Below are 17,458 nucleotides of genomic sequence, written 5' to 3' on the forward strand. Positions count from 1 at the left end.
CCATACAATAGAAGTCAACAGCAAGGCTCAAAAAACATAAGGAAGATTCACAACCATCTTTTTAAGCATTTTCACATATTTCGGAAGCCAATAGCAGTTTTTTTACTGTTGGAGAAAAAAACAAAAACCAGATTACACTAGTACAAAAGATGACTCAAAAACAATGGAAAAAGAGTTTGGTACTGTATTAGCCAGTTGAAAAAAAGAATGCTCTTAGTGGGAAGAATAAGATATTCTGTAGCTGTACTACCTTGTAATGGCTAAGAAAAATAAAATAAGTGATGTGACAAGGCAAGCCTTCGAGATTTCTGAGGTCTCTTCCTTAGGCATTGTATAACAAAGTTTCTGAAGAAACACAAATATATGCACACACAAAATAAAAAACAGAGACATGCCATAATAAATGGACATTTAACCCCTTAATCCCATATGACGTACTATCCCGTCGAGGTGGGGTGGGCCTTAATTCCCACCGACGGGATAGTATGTCATATGCGATCGGCCGCACTCACGGGGGGAGCGCGGCCGATCGCGGCCGGGTGTCAGCTGACTATCGCAGGCACCCCCGACATCCCCGGCACACTGCGATCAAACATGATCGCAGTGTTCCGGCGGTATAGGGAAGCATTCTGCAGGGAGGGGGCTCCCTGCGGGCTTCCCTGAAACCCCCGGAGCAACGCGATGTGATTGCGTTGCTCCGAGCGTCTCTTACCTCCTATCCCTGCAGGCATTTGGTACCCTTGCCTAAGTTGCCTTCCTCATCCGAATTGGTTCCTCTGTTTTTTCAAAATGTGGTTCGCTTGCATGGTATTCCGGAAAATATCGTTTCTGACAGGGGGACCCAGTTCGTGTCTAGATTTTGGCGGGCATTCTGTGTTAGGATGGGCATTGATTTGTCTTTTTCGTCTGCGTTCCATCCTCAGACTAATGGCCAGACTGAGCGAACTAATCAGACCTTGGAGACTTATTTGAGGTGTTTTGTGTCTGCGGATCTGGATGACTGGGTTGCCTTTTTGCCATTGGCAGAGTTTGCCCTCAATAATCGGGCTAGTTGCCTTGCCGGCCATCAATGTAACCAGAGCCTTTCTGTTGCATGTTCCTGCTCCTAGACTACTGATCAGCTAAGTTGGACTCTTAGTCCTAAGTTTGTTTGCATTTTTGTTCCAGTTTACAGTTAAGTCTTTCTCTGTTGCTGGAAGCTCTTGTGGGCTGAAATTACCACTCCGGTGTCATGAGTTGACACATGAGTTTTAAAGTAATTTCAGGATGGTATTTTAAAAGGGTTTTCAGCTGACCGTGCAGTTCCCTTTTGTATCTTTCTACTATCTAGTAAGCGGACCTCGCTTTGCTGAACCTACCTTCATACTGCGTATGTCTTTTCCTCTGAACTCACCGTCAATATATGTGGGGGGCTTCTGTCTCCTTTTTGGGGGAATTTCCCTAGAGGTAAGCCAGGTCTGTTTTTTCCTCTACTAGGGTAAGTTAGTTCTCCGGCTGGCGAGAGACGTCTAGGGATAAAACGTAGGCACGCCCCCCGGCCACTATTAGTTGTGTGGTAGGTTTAGCTCACGGTCAGCTCGAGATTCCATCACCCAAGAGCTCGTTCGTTATTTATGTGTCCTGACGTTCCCCTGCCATTGGGAACCATGACAGTATGGCCGGCCACGTGTTAAAACTGTTGGCAGAAGAAAGGAGAGAAAAAGAAGTCTGCAAATTTTTTTTTTTTTTTCCCTCTGTGTTTGCTCTATAGTTGAATCAGTTGCATTTCAGCTCTAATTGCAGTCTTTGTCTCCCTCTCCTTCTAACCCTTGAATGGCTCTGATCTCACCTGCTTAAAATGGATCCTCAGAGTTTGGCTACAGGTTTGAATAATCTTGCCACAAAAGTTCAAAATTTACAGGATTTTGTTATACATGCTCCTATATCTGAACCTAGAATTCCTATACCAGAGTTTTTCTCCGGAGATAGATCTCGTTTTCTGAATTTCAAATATAATTGTAAATTATTTCTATCTCTGAGACCTCGCTCCGCTGGAGATCCCGCACAGCAGGTTAAGATTTTAATTTCCTTGCTGCGAGGTGACCCTCAAAATTGGGCATTTGCATTGGCACCAGGGGATCCTGCGTTGCTCAATGTGGATGCGTTTTTTCTGGCTTTGGGGTTGCTTTATGAGGAACCTAATTTAGAGATTCAGGCTGAAAAAGCCTTGATGGCCCTGTCTCAAGGGCAAGATGAAGCTGAAATATACTGCCAAAAATTTCGTAAATGGTCTGTGCTTACTCAGTGGAATGAGTGCGCTTTGGCGGTGAATTTCAGAGAGGGTCTCTCTGATGCCATTAAGGATGTTATGGTGGGGTTCCCTGCGCCTACAGGTCTGAATGAGTCCATGACAATGGCCATTCAGATTGATCGGCGTTTGCGGGAGCGTAAACCTGTGCACCATTTGGCGGTGTCTTCTGAGAAGGCGCCAGAGAATATGCAATGTGATAGAATTCTGTCCAGAAGCGAACGGCAGAATTTTAGGCGAAAAAATGGGTTGTGCTTCTATTGTGGTGATTCAACTCATGTTATATCAGCATGCTCTAGACGCACAAAGAAAGTTGATAAGTCTGTTTCAATTGGCACTTTACAGTCTAAGTTTATTCTATCTGTGACCTTGATTTGTTCATTATCGTCAATTACCGCGGACGCCTATGTCGACTCTGGCGCCGCTTTGAGTCTTATGGATTGGTCCTTTGCCAGGCGCTGTGGGTTTAATCTAGAGCCTCTGGAAGTCCCTATACCTCTGAAGGGTATTGATTCTACGCCATTGGCTAGTAATAAACCACAATACTGGACACAAGTGACTATGCGTATGACTCCAGACCATCAGGAGGTGATTCGCTTCCTTGTGTTGTACAATCTACATGATGTTTTGATGCTCGGATTGCCATGGTTACAATCTCATAATCCAGTCCTTGACTGGAAAGCAATGCCTGTGTTAAGCTGGGGATGTCAGGGGGCTCATGGGGACGTACCTTTGGTTTCCATTTCATCATCTATTCCCTCTGAGATTCCGGCATTTTTGTCTGATTATCGTGATGTTTTTGAGGAGCCTAAGCTTGGTTCACTCCCTCCTCACAGAGATTGCGATTGTACCATAGATCTGATTCCAGGCAGTAAATTTCCAAAGGGTCGTTTGTTTAATTTATCCGTACCTGAACATTTTGCTATGCGAGAGTATATTAAGGAGTCCCTGGAAAAGGGACATATTCGTCCTTCTTCATCTCCCTTAGGAGCCGGTTTTTTCTTTGTGTCTAAAAAAGATGGCTCTTTGAGGCCGTGTATTGATTATCGACTCTTGAATAAAATTACAGTCAAATATCAGTATCCTTTGCCACTGCTGACTGATTTGTTTGCTCGAATAAAGGGGGCTAAGTGGTTCTCTAAGATTGATCTTCGTGGGGCGTATAATTTGGTGCGAATTAAGCAGGGGGATGAGTGGAAAACCGCATTTAATACGCCCGAGGGCCATTTTGAGTATTTAGTAATGCCTTTTGGTCTTTCAAATGCCCCTTCAGTCTTTCAGTCCTTTATGCATAACATTTTCCGTGAATATTTGGATAAATTTATGATCGTGTATCTGGATGATATTTTGATTTTTTCGGATGACTGGGACTCTCATGTCCAACAAGTCAGGAGGGTTTTTCAGGTTTTGCGGGCTAATTCCTTGTGTGTGAAGGGTTCTAAGTGTATTTTTGGGGTTCAAAAGATTTCTTTTTTGGGGTACATTTTTTCCCCTTCTTCCATTGAGATGGATCCTGTCAAGGTTCGGGCTATTTGTGATTGGACGCAACCTACTTCTCTTAAGAGCCTTCAGAAATTCTTGGGCTTTGCTAATTTTTATCGTCGATTTATAACTGTTTTTTCGGATGTTGCTAAACCTTTGACTGATTTGACTAAAAAGGGTGCTGATGTTGCTGATTGGTCCCCTGCTGCTGTGGAGGCCTTTCGGGAGCTTAAGCGCCGCTTTTCTTCTGCCCCTGTGTTGCGTCAGCCTGATGTTGCTCTTCCTTTTCAGGTTGAGGTCGACGCTTCCGAGATCGGAGCTGGGGCGGTTTTGTCGCAGAAAAGTTCCGACTGCTCCGTGATGAGACCTTGTGCGTTCTTTTCTCGAAAATTTTCGCCTGCCGAGCGAAACTATGATATTGGTAATCGGGAGCTTTTGGCTATGAAGTGGGCTTTTGAGGAGTGGCGTCATTGGCTTGAGGGGGCTAGACATCAGGTGGTGGTATTGACCGATCACAAGAATCTGATTTATCTTGAGTCTGCCAAGCGCCTGAATCCTAGACAGGCGCGCTGGTCGTTGTTTTTCTCTCGGTTTAATTTTGTGGTCTCATACCTACCAGGTTCTAAAAATGTGAAGGCAGATGCCCTTTCTAGGAGTTTTGAGCCTGATTCCCCTGGTGATTCTGAACCTACAGGTATCCTTAAGGATGGGGTGATATTATCTGCTGTTTCCCCAGACCTGCGACAGGCTTTGCAGGAGTTTCAGGCGGATAGACCTGATCATTGCCCGCCTGGTAGACTGTTTGTTCCTGATGATTGGACCAGTAGAGTCATCTTGGAGGTTCATTCTTCTGCATTGGCAGGTCATCCTGGAATCTTCGGTACTAGGGATTTGGTGGCTAGGTCCTTCTGGTGGCCTTCCCTGTCTCGAGACGTACGGGTTTTTGTGCAGTCTTGTGATGTTTGTGCTCAGGCCAAGCCTTGTTGTTCTCGGGCTTGTTGTTATCCTTGCCTATTCCGAAGAGGCCTTGGACTCACATCTCTATGGATTTTATTTCTGATCTCCCTGCTTCTCAGAAAATGTCTGTCATCTGGGTGGTGTGTGACCGTTTTTCAAAGATGGTTCATTTGGTACCCTTGCCTAAGTTGCCTTCCTCATCCGAATTGGTTCCTCTGTTTTTTCAAAATGTGGTTCGCTTGCATGGTATTCCGGAAAATATAGTTTCTGACAGGGGGACCCAGTTCGTGTCTAGATTTTGGCGGGCATTCTGTGTTAGGATGGGCATTGATTTGTCTTTTTCGTCTGCGTTCCATCCTCAGACTAATGGCCAGACTGAGCGAACTAATCAGACCTTGGAGACTTATTTGAGGTGTTTTGTGTCTGCGGATCAGGATGACCAGGGTTGCCTTTTTGCCGTTGGCAGAGTTTGCCCTCAATAATCGGGCTAGTTCTGCCACTTTGGTTTCTCCTTTCTTTTGCAATTCGGGGTTTCACCCTCGTTTTTCTTCCGGTCAGGTGGAGTCTTCGGATTGTCCGGGGGTGGATACTATGGTGGATAGGTTGCATCGGATTTGGGGACAGGTGGTGGACAATTTGAAGTTGTCCCAGGAGAAGACTCAGCATTTTGCTAACCGCCGTTGTCGTGTTGGTCCTCGTCTTCGTGTTGGGGACTTGGTGTGGTTGTCTTCCCGTTTTGTCCCTATGAGGGTTTCTTCTCCTAAGTTTAAGCCTCGGTTCATCGGTCCTTATAGGATTTTGGAGATTCTTAACCCTGTATCCTTTCGTTTAGACCTTCCGGCATCTTTCGCTATCCATAATGTCTTCCATCGGTCGTTGTTGCGGAGGTATGAGGTGCCGGTTGTTCCTTCTACCGAGCCTCCTGCTCCTGTGCTGGTTGAGGGTGAATTGGAGTATGTTGTGGAGAAAATCTTGGACTCCTGTATTTCCAGACGGAGACTACAATATCTGGTTAAGTGGAAGGGTTATGGTCAAGAAGATAATTCTTGGGTAACTGCTTCTGATGTTCACGCCTCTGATTTGGTTCGTGCCTTTCATAGGGCTCATCCGGATCGCCCTGGTGGTTCTTGTGAGGGTTCGGTGCCCCCTCCTTGAGGGGGGGGTACTGTTGTGAATCTGCTTTTGGGCTCCTTCTGGTGGTGGCTAGTGGTACTGGTGACTCGGGTGTGTTTTCTTTCTCAGTTCACCTGTTTTCATCAGTAGTGGGGAGTTCCTATTTATTCCTGCTCTTCAGTCATTGCCTTGCCGGCCATCAATGTAACCAGAGCCTTTCTGTTGCATGTTCCTGCTCCTAGACTACTGATCAGCTAAGTTGGACTCTTAGTCCTAAGTTTGTTTGCATTTTTGTTCCAGTTTACAGTTAAGTCTTTCTCTGTAGCTGGAAGCTCTTGTGGGCTGAAATTACCACTCCGGTGTCATGAGTTGACACATGAGTTTTAAAGTAATTTCAGGATGGTATTTTAAAAGGGTTTTCAGCTGACCGTGCAGTTCCCTTTTGTATCTTTCTACTATCTAGTAAGCGGACCTCGCTTTGCTGAACCTACCTTCATACTGTGTATGTCTTTTCCTCTGAACTCACCGTCAATATATGTGGGGGGCTTCTGTCTCCTTTTTGGGGGAATTTCCCTAGAGGTAAGCCAGGTCTGTTTTTTCCTCTACTAGGGTAAGTTAGTTCTCCGGCTGGCGAGAGACGTCTAGGGATAAAACGTAGGCACGCCCCCCGGCCACTATTAGTTGTGTGGTAGGTTTAGCTCACGGTCAGCTCGAGATTCCATCATCCAAGAGCTCGTTCGTTATTTATGTGTCCTGACGTTCCCCTGCCATTGGGAACCATGACAGACTACTTCCGGGTCCAGAACAGGCGCTGGTAAGCCTGCAGCGCTGTAAGTCAGATCGGTGATCTGGCAGAGTGCTGTGAAAACTGTCAGATCAGCGGTCTGTGATGTCCCCCCTGGGACAAAGTAAAAAAGTAAAAACAATTATTCCACATGTGTATAAAAAAAAAAAAAAAATTATTCCCATAAATACATTTCTTTATCTAAATTAAAAAAAAAAACAATAAAAGTACACATATTTAGTATCGCCGCGTCCGTAACGACCCAACCTATAAAACTGTCCCACTAGTTAACTCCTTCAGTGAACACCGTAAGAAAAAAAAAAAAAACGAGGCAAAAAACAATGCTTTATTATCATACCGCCAAACAAAAAGTGGAATAACACGCGATCAAAAAGACAGATATAAATAACCATGGTACCGCTGAAAACGTCATCTTGTCCCGCAAAAAACGAGCTGCCATACAGCATCATAAGCAAAAAATAAAAAAGTTATAGTCCTCAGAATAAAGCGATGCCAAAATAATTAATTTTCTATAAAATAGCTTTTATCGTATAAAAGCACCAAAACATAAAAAAATGATATAAATGAGATATCGCTGTAATCGTACTGACCCAAAGAATAAAATTGCTTTATCAATTTTACCAAACGTGGAACGGTATAAACGCCTCCCCCAAAAGAAATTCATGAATAGCTGGTTTTTGGTCATTCTGCCTCACAAAAATCAGAATAAAAAGCGATCAAAAACTGTCACGTGTCCAAAAATGTTACCAATAAAAACGTCAACTCGTCCCGCAAAAAACAAGACCTCACATGACTCTGTGGACCAAAATATGGAAAAATTATAGGTCTCAAAATGTGGAGACACAAAAACTTTTTTGCTATAAAAAGCTTCTTTAGTGTGTGACAGCTGCCAGTCATAAAAATCAGATATAAAAAACGCTATAAAAGTAAATCAAACCCCCCTTCATCACCCCTTCAGTTAGGGAAAAATAATAAATTTAAAAAAATGTATTTATTTCCATTTTTCCACTAGGGTTAGGGCTAGGGTTAGGGTTAGGGATAGGGCTAGGGTTAGGGTTAGGGTTAGGGTTAGGGCTAGGGTTAGGGCTAAGGTTAGGGCTAGGGCTAGGGTTAGGGTTGGGGCTAGGGTTGGAGCTAAAGTAAGGGTTAGGGTTGGGGCTAAAGTTAGGGTTAGGGTTGGGGCTAAAGTTAGGGTTAGGGTTCTGGCTAAAGTTAGGTTTAGGGTTGGGGCTAAAGTTAGGGTTAGGGTTTGGATTACATTTACGGTTGGGATTAGGGTTGGGATTAGAGTTAGGGGTGTGTCAGGGTTAGGGGTGTGGTTAGGGTTACCGTTGGGATTAGGGTTAGGGGTGTGTTTGGATTAGGGTTTCAGGTAGAATTGGGGAATTTCCACTGTTCAGGCACATCAGGGGCTCTCCAAACGTGACATGGCGTCCGATCTCAATTCCAGCCAATTCTGCTTTGAAAAAGTAAAACAGTGCTCTTTCCCTTCCGAGCTCTCCCGTGTGCCCAAACAGGGGTTTACCCCAACATATGGGGTATCAGTGTACTCAGGACAAATTGGACAACAACTTTTGGGGTCCAAGTTCTCTTGCTATCCTTGGGAAAATAAAAATTTGGGGGCTAAAAATCATTTTTGTGGGAAAAAAAAGGATTTTTTATTTTCACGTCTCTGCATTGTAAACTGTAGTGAAACACTTGGGGGTTCAAAGTTCTCACAACACATCTAGATAAGTTCCTTGGGAGGTCTAGTTTCCAATATGGGGTCACTTGTGGGGGGTTTCTACTGTTTGGGTACATCAGGGGCTCTGCAAATGCAACATGATGCCTGCAGACCAATCCATCTAAGTCTGCATTCCAAATGGCGCTCCTTCCCTTCCAAGCTCTGCCATGCGCCCAAACAGTGGTTCCCCCCCACATATGGGGTATCATCGTACTCAGGACAAATTGGACAACAACTACTGGGGTCCAATTTATCCTGTTACCCTTGTGAAAATACAAAACTGGGGGCTAAAAAATAATCATTTTTGTGAAAAAAAAATTTTTTTTACGGCTCTGCGTTATAAACTGTAGTGAAACACTTGGGGGTTTGAAGCTTTCAAAACACATCTAGATAAGTTCCTTAGGGGGTCTACTTTCCAAAATGGTGTCACTTGTGGGGGGTTTTAATGTTTAGGCACATCAGGCGCTCTCCAAACGCGACATGGTGTCCCATCTCAATTCCAGTCAATTTTGCATTGAAAAGTCAAATGGCGCTCCTTCCCTTCCGAGCTCTGCCATGCGCCCAAACAGTCATTTACCCCCACATATGGGGTATCAGCGTACTCAGGACAAATGGCACAACAACTTTTGGGGTCCAATTTCTTCTCTTACCCTTGGGAAAATAAAAAATTGCGGGCGAAAAGATCATTTTTGTTAAAAAATATGATTTTTTATTTTTACGGCTCTGCATTATAAACTTCTGTGAAGCACTTGTTGAGTCAAAGTGCTCATCACACATCTAGATAAGTTCCTTAAGGGGTCTGTTTTCCAAAATGGTATCACTTGTGGGGGGTTTCAATGTTTAGGCACATCAGGGGCTTTCCAAACGCAACATGGCGTCCCATCTTAATTCCAGTCAATTTTGCATTGAAAAGTAAAATGGCACTCCTTCCCTTCCGAGCTCTGCTATGCGCCCAAACAGTGGTTTACCCCCACATATGGGGTATTGTCGTACTCAGGACAAATTGCTCAACAACTTTTGTGGTCTAATTTCTTCTCTTACTCTTGGGAAAATAAAAAATTGGGGGCGAAAGGATAATTTTTGTGAAAAAATATGATTTTTTATTTTTACGGCTCTGCATTATAAACGTCTGTGAAGCACTTGGTGGGTCAAAGTGCTCACCACACATCTAGATAAGTTCCTTAGGGGGTCTACTTTCCAAAATGGTGTCACTTGTGGGGGTTTCAATGTTTAGGCACATCATGGGCTCTCCAAACGCAACATGACGTCCCATCTCAATTCCATAAAAATTTTGCATTGAAAAGTAAAATGGCGCTCCTTTCCTTCCGAGCTCTGCCATGCGCCCAAACAGTGGTTTACCCCCACATATGGGGTATCAGCGTACTCAGGACAAACTGTAAAACAACTTTTGGGGTCCATTTTCTCCTGTTACCCTTGGTAAAATAAAACAAATTGGAGCTGAAATAAATTTTGTGTGAAAAAAAGTTAAATGTTCATTTTTATTTAAACATTCCAAAAATTCCTGTGAGGAAGGGCTAATAAACTTTTTGAATGTGATTTTGAGCACCTTGAGGGGTGCAGTTTTTACAATGGTGTCACACTTGGGTATTTCCTATCATATAGACCCCTCAAAATAACTTCAAATGAGATGTGGTCCCTAAAAAAAATGGTGTTGTAAAAATGAGAAATTTCTGGTCAACTTTTAAACCTTATAACTCCCTATCAAAAAAAATGTTGGTTCCATTGTGCTAATGTAAAGTAGACATGTGGGAAATGTTACTTATTAAATATTTTGCGTGACATATCTCTGTGATTTAAGGGCATAAAAATTCAAAGTTGGAAAATTGCGAAATTTTCAAAATTTTCGCCAAATTTCCGTTTTTTTCACAAATAAACGCAAGTTATATCGAAGAAATTTTACCACTATCATGAAGTACAATATGTCATGAGAAAACAATGAATTGCTAAGATCTGTTGAAGCGTTCCAGAGTTATAACCTCATAAAGGGACAGTGGTCAGAATTGTAAAAATTGGCCCGGTCATTAACATGCAAACCACCCTCGGGGCTTAAGGGGTTAAGGAAACAAATAAATTGAACTCAGAGAATGAATCCTTAATTGGATTATTCCATTTATGAGAAACAATGAGGGCACTCACCAATCTTCACGACTTTAATCCTTTATTGCAAAAACACCCAGATAAAATTCATGGCCGGGGGGAGAAGGAGCCGAAGCTCGTGTGAGCAGGGGAAGACGAGGACGACGGCCGTTTCACGCTGTGCTTGTGCTTCTATGGGTCCAGCGCAAGCACAGCGCGAAATGGCCGTCGTCCTCATCTTCCCCTGCTCACACGAGCTTCGGCTCCTTCTCCCCTCGGCCATGAATTTTATCTGGATGTTTTTGCAATAAAGGATTAAAGTCATGAAGATTGGTGAGTGCCCTCATTGTTTCTCATAAATGGAATATGCTGTTTGATGCCTTTATTCGGAGGTGCACCCCAAGTCTCGATTTACTGGCTATGCAGTTTGCAAGTCGGCGTTACACACCTTGATTTAGTCTGGGAAGAACCTCAAAAGTTTTATAGGACTGTGCCGCTCTATCTTTTTGTCTGTTTTCCAATATTGATTTAGCATTCCTTAATTGGATTAGATGACAGGTGTGAAAGTTTTATAGTCCCAAAATCCAACTAAGATCAGAGGTCTGGTGCCCTCACTCCAGAGACAGTAGAAGAGAGGTAAAAGACACAGGTAGAAGAGAGTACAAGAGGATCTGCAATCTTGGACCTAATTCTTACCAACAGGGAGGAAATGGTGAAAGAAGTAAAGGTGGCTGGAAATTTAGGAGGCCGTTATCCTCCATGGATTACAAGAGGAGGAAGACCTGTGAGGAGGACTCATACTTTAAAGTTGCACTTCAGAAAGGCAGATTTTTATGAATTCAAAAGAGGGTAGGAAAGGTCCAATGGCCGGATGTTATAAAGGACAGAAATGTCCAAGAAGGATGGGAGATTTTGCTAAATGCAATTTTCACTGCACAATCAGTAACAGTTTTGAAAAGAATGAAAAATTGGAAGCATTTAAGGAGACCAGGATGAATGAACACAGAACTGAATCACTTGTTAAAAAGGTAAAAAAAAGTATATATAAAATGGAAAGAGGGGGGCATATGTAAAGAATAATTTAATGAATACTCAGTGAATGCAGGACAGGTGTTAGAAGAGCTAAAGCCAGTAATGAAGTAAAGCTTGCAAGGGAGACTAAAAACAATAAAAAAAAAAATTTGGGGAGTATGTCAAAAGCAAAAGAAAATTAATGGATTTTTACAGGATGATAATGGTGAAATGGTCAAAAAAGATGTTGAGAAGGCTGAACTTTTAAATTCCTATTTTGCATTTGTGTCTAAGAAACTAAATGTCATGAGTTAACCACAACAGAGAGGAGCCAGTAGACCGCAGCGTCTGAGTTCTACTCCTGAATAGAAGCACTTCACCTTCATATTAAACTGTGTAAATTTTTAGGCATGGCAGGGGTTAATCTGCTCTGTTGCGAGCTCTTGGAGCAATGGCTCTCAGCTGTGCACTGTTAACCACTCATCTCCTATATAATCTGGGTTCTGGCTAACACACATCGTCAAGGCTAGCTTATGCTGCATGGCTTGGAGGACAGTTGTTGTTGGCTTTTTGAGGACTTTGGTGGATTTATCGGTCACTTTTGCTTGATTTTATGAGTGTGATAATTCCCTTTGGTTTTACCCCATCCTCCACTCCCTGATGCATACCTCTGCTATATGTGAGTGTATATTTGTATGTTTGGTATTTTCCGTTACCCCTGTTCATATTACTTTTTTAGTCTGGTTGGTGTACTATGGTGCACTACTACTCCCCTCTTCCCTGGGTGGGGAAATGGTACAGACGAAGGGCGGCTTCAGCAGCTAAGGCAATGTACATGGTCCCGGCATCCTAACCTTCAGAAGTAACCCAGGGAATGGGGGCCAGCTAGGGTGCCCCAAGCATTAGGGAAAGGTAAGAAGCCCCTGGTTCCGGGTCACAGAGCCATGACAATAAATGTAACATCAACTGATCTTCAAGGTGACATAGAAGGAATAAATGAATCCACACTATCTATAAACAGAGAGATGGAAAGGGAACACTGAGCAAATTTTAATGAATTTAAATCTCCTGGTCCAGATGAATTACATCCTAGGATACTGAAAGAGTTAGCAGAGGAAATTGCAGAACCACTAACCAGAATCTTTGAAAAATACTATAGAACAGGAGAAGTCCCAGAAGATTGTAGAAAGGCAAATGATGTACCTATCTTCAAAAATGGAAAGAAGATGGAGCCAGGAAATTACAGTGAGCCTTACTTCTAAACCAAGAAAGATATTTGAACAAATAATTAACAGCATATAAGTACTTGGATAAGAATACAGTCATTAACCAGAGCGAGCATGGGGTTGTAGCAAACAAGTCATGCCAGACTAATATAATTTCCTTCTATGATGGAATCACTGACTGGGTGGATCAGGGAAATGTAGTATAGTATATCTCGACTTCAGCAAAGCATTTGGTGAAGTACCTCATACTATGCTTAATGAAAAAAATGACCAAGTATGGGATTGACAAGGCTACGGTTAGGTGGATTCATAACTGGCTCAGTGATCGAAATCAAAGAGTGGTAACAAATGGTTGCACATCCATTTGGAAGAGTATTTCAAGTTTTGTACCACAATCCTCTGTTCTGGCTCCAGTTTTGTTCAACATTTTTATAAATAATGATCTAGATAAGGGAACTGAAGGTAAACTAATCAAATTTGCAGGCAATGCAAAACTAGGAGGGATAGTTAACACTAGAGAAGGCAGATAAAGGATTCAGAAGGATCTAGATAAGCTTGAACAATGGGCAGTGACTAACAGAATGGTATTTAGCAGGGAGAAATGCAAGATTCTACATCTGTGCAAGAAAAATGCAAATTACATCTACAGAGTGGGAGGAATACAGCAAAGCAACAGTAAGTGTGAAAAAGACTTGGGTATACTAATAATTCCCTGACTGCACATGAGTCAACAGTGTGATACAGCAACGAAAAATAGGCAGACACAGTACTAGGATGTATTAAGAAAAGCATAGAATCTAGATCATATGAAGTAATTTTCCCCCGCTATTCCTTGGTCACACCTCATCTGAAATATTGTGTAAAGTTCTGGACACAGCATTTTAAAAAATACATTGAAAAACTGGAGCAAGTTCATAGAAAAGCTACCAGGATGGTGAGAGGACAGTAAAGTATGTCCTATGAGGAACGGATAAAGAATCTGGGAATGTTTAGCTTTCAAAAAAGAAGGCTAAGAGGAGACTTAATAGTTGTCTACAAATATCTGAAGGGATGTCACAGTGTAGAGGGATCATTCTTATTCTCATTTGCAAATGGAAACAACAGAACCAGTGAAATGACCATTGAAGTCCCTTCTAACTCTAACATTCTATGATATATTTGTGTTTTTTCAGAAACTATGTTATACCATGCCAGAGGCAGAGACCCAAGTAGTCTTGAAAGCTTGCCTTGAGACATCATTTATTTTATTTTTGTTAACCATTAAAAGGTATAACTACAAGATTATCTTGTTTTCCCACTAAAGACAATGGAAAAATGCAAAAACCTTTAGTGGTCCAAAATAATGAACATGCATTCAAGGAATGACCAAAAAGACACAAAAAATGTTGCTTCTGCCAAAAATTGCTGGATCATGTGACTTTTGAAAAATCTAGTGGGTTTGCCTACCTGAAAAAGACTTTGCATGCACATACCCCTAAAGATACCTAAATAATCTGTTACCCCCACCTTCATATGCAATTGAAGAGGATCAATCTATTTTTTTTGATTAATGGCCTTCGGCTCGATCTCAAGCCAAGGTGACTTGATGGATGTGTGAGCTGTATGAAGATCGATTTTGTGAAAGACTAGATAGGTCCACAAGGGTCTTCTCCACCATTATCTTGATTGTATCAAGCCATCAAGTTGATGGTATTCCTCTTTGCCTTGTTCCATCTATTCTTACAACCATGAAGTCCTTCTCCAGTGATTGCTCTCTTCGTACGACGTGTCCAAAGTAAGCAAGTCGTAGCTTGATGATCCTTGCTTCGAATGACAAGTCTGGTTTGATTTGTACCAAAACTGATTTGTTTGTTCTTGCCATCCATGGTATTGATAACATCCTTCTCCACCACCACATCTCAAAGGTGTTGATTGTTCTTCTGTCTTGTTTCTTTTTCATCCAGGTTTTGCATCCGTATGTTACCACAGAAAAGGCCAGACTATGGACAAGCCATGTCTTCATCACCAGTGAAATGTTCCTCAATTTGAAGACCTTGTCCAGTGACTTCATTGTGTTTTTGCCCATAGCTATTCTCCAATTGACTAACGTTATCAGCAATCCAAGTAGGTTGAAGAAATTTCTCAGCTAAATAGAAAATGTTGTTTCATGTGACTAAAGTAGCGACTTATGCAATTTACCAATATATTTTCAAATTTTAATGGCTCTCCATTTTTCAACTACAAGCTCCGATCCTTACAGGTCTTCTTTTGGCTTCTATCTAACATGAAACAGATTTTCTCATCTAGTCATTGATCACTGCCAGTGATGGACAAAGACAGAAAAGGGCTTTTATGCTAGAACAGTATGTGGGCCACTTGCCTCACAATGCTAATGTTTCAAGGAAAGAAGCTGGTAGCTGCTTTGGAGGTGGAAGTGGCCCTTTTGCCTCTTGAACCCATGTGCAGCTGCACATTTTGGGCCAATGATATGTCTGCCCCTGACCAGAGCAGTATGGTATGTGAAGAAGGCTGGCTAAGAGCTTCCTTCAGTAGCTAAACCAGACCCTTTCTCCGGGAAAGAGGTAGGCTCATTTGGCTATTGAAATGAGTAGTAAGCCAAAATAAGTCGTCAGCCAGCCCTCTTCACACACAGCGCTGATCACTTGTTGACAGAAGAAGAAACATATGCTAAACACAAACTGGAAGAAGATCTGATGGATAACAGAGCTTATAGCCAAAAATCTGGGCACCTTTCAGTCTAGAAGCATAAAAGAAAGTTGCATAGTGAAAGCTCCTAGTGGGGAGAATAGATTTCTGGTTCGATCCAAGGAAAAATAAAATTAAAAAAAAAAAAAAAAAACGGACATGTGCACGGCCTCAGACAAACATTGATCCGAGTGCGATCCGATAAGGTCGTCTGCCCTAATTATTATTAGGTCGACAAAAATAAGGTCGTCTGCCCTAATCATTACTCATTTATGTCAGATACTAGCATTGAGATGTTGTCTAGCACTGGGCATTAAAATAGATTTTTCAGTTATTTTGGGGGATTTTTTTCATTTTTTCGGCTACTTATTCTTTTAATTAAAGTTTCACAGAAACTAATAATTTGAGTAACCAAAAAAAAATAAGATGAAATCTTGGCAAAATCTTGGCAAAATTTGACTTCTGGAGAGCGGCTCTCAAGGAGAAAGTCACTACTCTTCAAATAAATAGATATTAATTGAACTCGGGGATGGCAAGAAATTACATCAGTTCATCTTTTCCTATTAACCCATAATTAATTAATTACTTTATACAGTATGCATAACGAAATTTCATCAGTAGCCATTACCCCAGTGTACCTAATTGATTTAAGACTTTGCCTAATTTAGAAAAAAACTAAATACGCGTCTATTTAGATTAAAATATATTAATGAGGGGAAAAAAAAAGAAGCTTTATCTTGAAATGAAGTATTTAACATTAGTCATAATGTTACGTGAAGGTAGCCGTTATCTAATTATGCAGTGGAATTAATGAAAGCGTTCAAGCTGCCGCGCATGAATCACATTATTCTACGAGAGGAGCAGATGAAATTAGTTTGATTGGGGAAACAAGTTTTATTTTTCTAACAAGGTTAAGCAGGTTGCGAAACCTTTTCTGCAGCGTGAATTGCTCCACGTCGTTTAACTTATCTATTAACAAAGAAATTAGCGAGAATGACGAGGTTTCCCACTTCTGAGTGCAAAAAAAGATTTAAAAAAAAGGTGCAAACTAAATTGAATCTAAGAAGATGCTTGCTTCTACAAGAAGGAAACATATGTCTGATATCACATTGAAACCACACACGATTATTAATTTGGCTTTTTTTATATAATGTCTTTGAAATAAAAAACATATTTATTGATTAATTGGGGTTTTAATTAAAAAAGAAGTAGAACAAAAACAGTATTTTTAGGTTGAGTTTTAGGTTGCGTTGCAGGATGAGTTTACACAGGAAATTGGTTTCATACAAAGTCCATGTGGTGCCAAGTGCTGAAAATTGTGGCAAGCTACATATAGGCAATGGTTTACCTCCCTAAAGTGGATTGATCTGTAGTAAGAGCACAAGCCCCAGAAAAATCTCCCTCACTGAGTGCCCACATGGAGGTTTATCTAAATAGGATGCTGAGGCGGCAGTTGTGAGTGGGCTTTGGTGTACAGAAACCAAAGACCCCTCGGTCACATGAGAACAGACTAGTATTATAAATGGATTATGGGCAGAGATGAATGGATCAAGCTTGAGTCGTATATCCTGAAATTCGCGGTTCTGCCAAAATTTTGAAAACTTTTTGATTCGATTCACAAAAAAATTAAATAAATAAACGTCACCATTTTGGTAACCAATAGCAAAAAAGAGAACAAAAAGGCTAATATTCAACTTAGTGCTCACTTTTTAGGCCACTATGTTACTCGATGGCCACCGGCTGGTCATCTTCTTTCTGCATCTCTGGCCTCTTCACTATAGGACAGGACTTCCAGCCTTGGAGGTGACTGCATGTCGTAAAGTCGTGATGTTGGGATGTCTTGATGTGCGCCGTGACCTTACAATGTGCAGTGAAGTTGCCACTAGTCCTGGCTTATAGTGAAAAGTATGGAGATGCGGCATGAGATGCAAGGAAGAAGAAGACCGGATGACGGGTAGCAATAAGTATTCTGATTATGGGGACCTAACTACTAGGAACCCCATTGATCTCGAGATTGGGGTTGGGTTGCAATCAAATATTTCAACCATGGAAAATTTGTGGCAGAAATAAAG

At 41.7% G+C, this 17,458-nt stretch overlaps 1 protein-coding gene across 8 annotated transcripts in view; it reads right to left on the reverse strand.

Moving 5' to 3' along the window:
• The window catches only part of LRRC4C (leucine rich repeat containing 4C), a 1,072,649-nt gene that overhangs the window by 510,772 nt on the left and 544,419 nt on the right, over positions 1–17,458 (reverse strand). The window lies entirely within an intron of this gene.

Source organism: Ranitomeya variabilis, chromosome 2, assembly GCF_051348905.1.
Source record: "Ranitomeya variabilis isolate aRanVar5 chromosome 2, aRanVar5.hap1, whole genome shotgun sequence".
NCBI lineage: Eukaryota > Metazoa > Chordata > Amphibia > Anura > Dendrobatidae > Ranitomeya > Ranitomeya variabilis.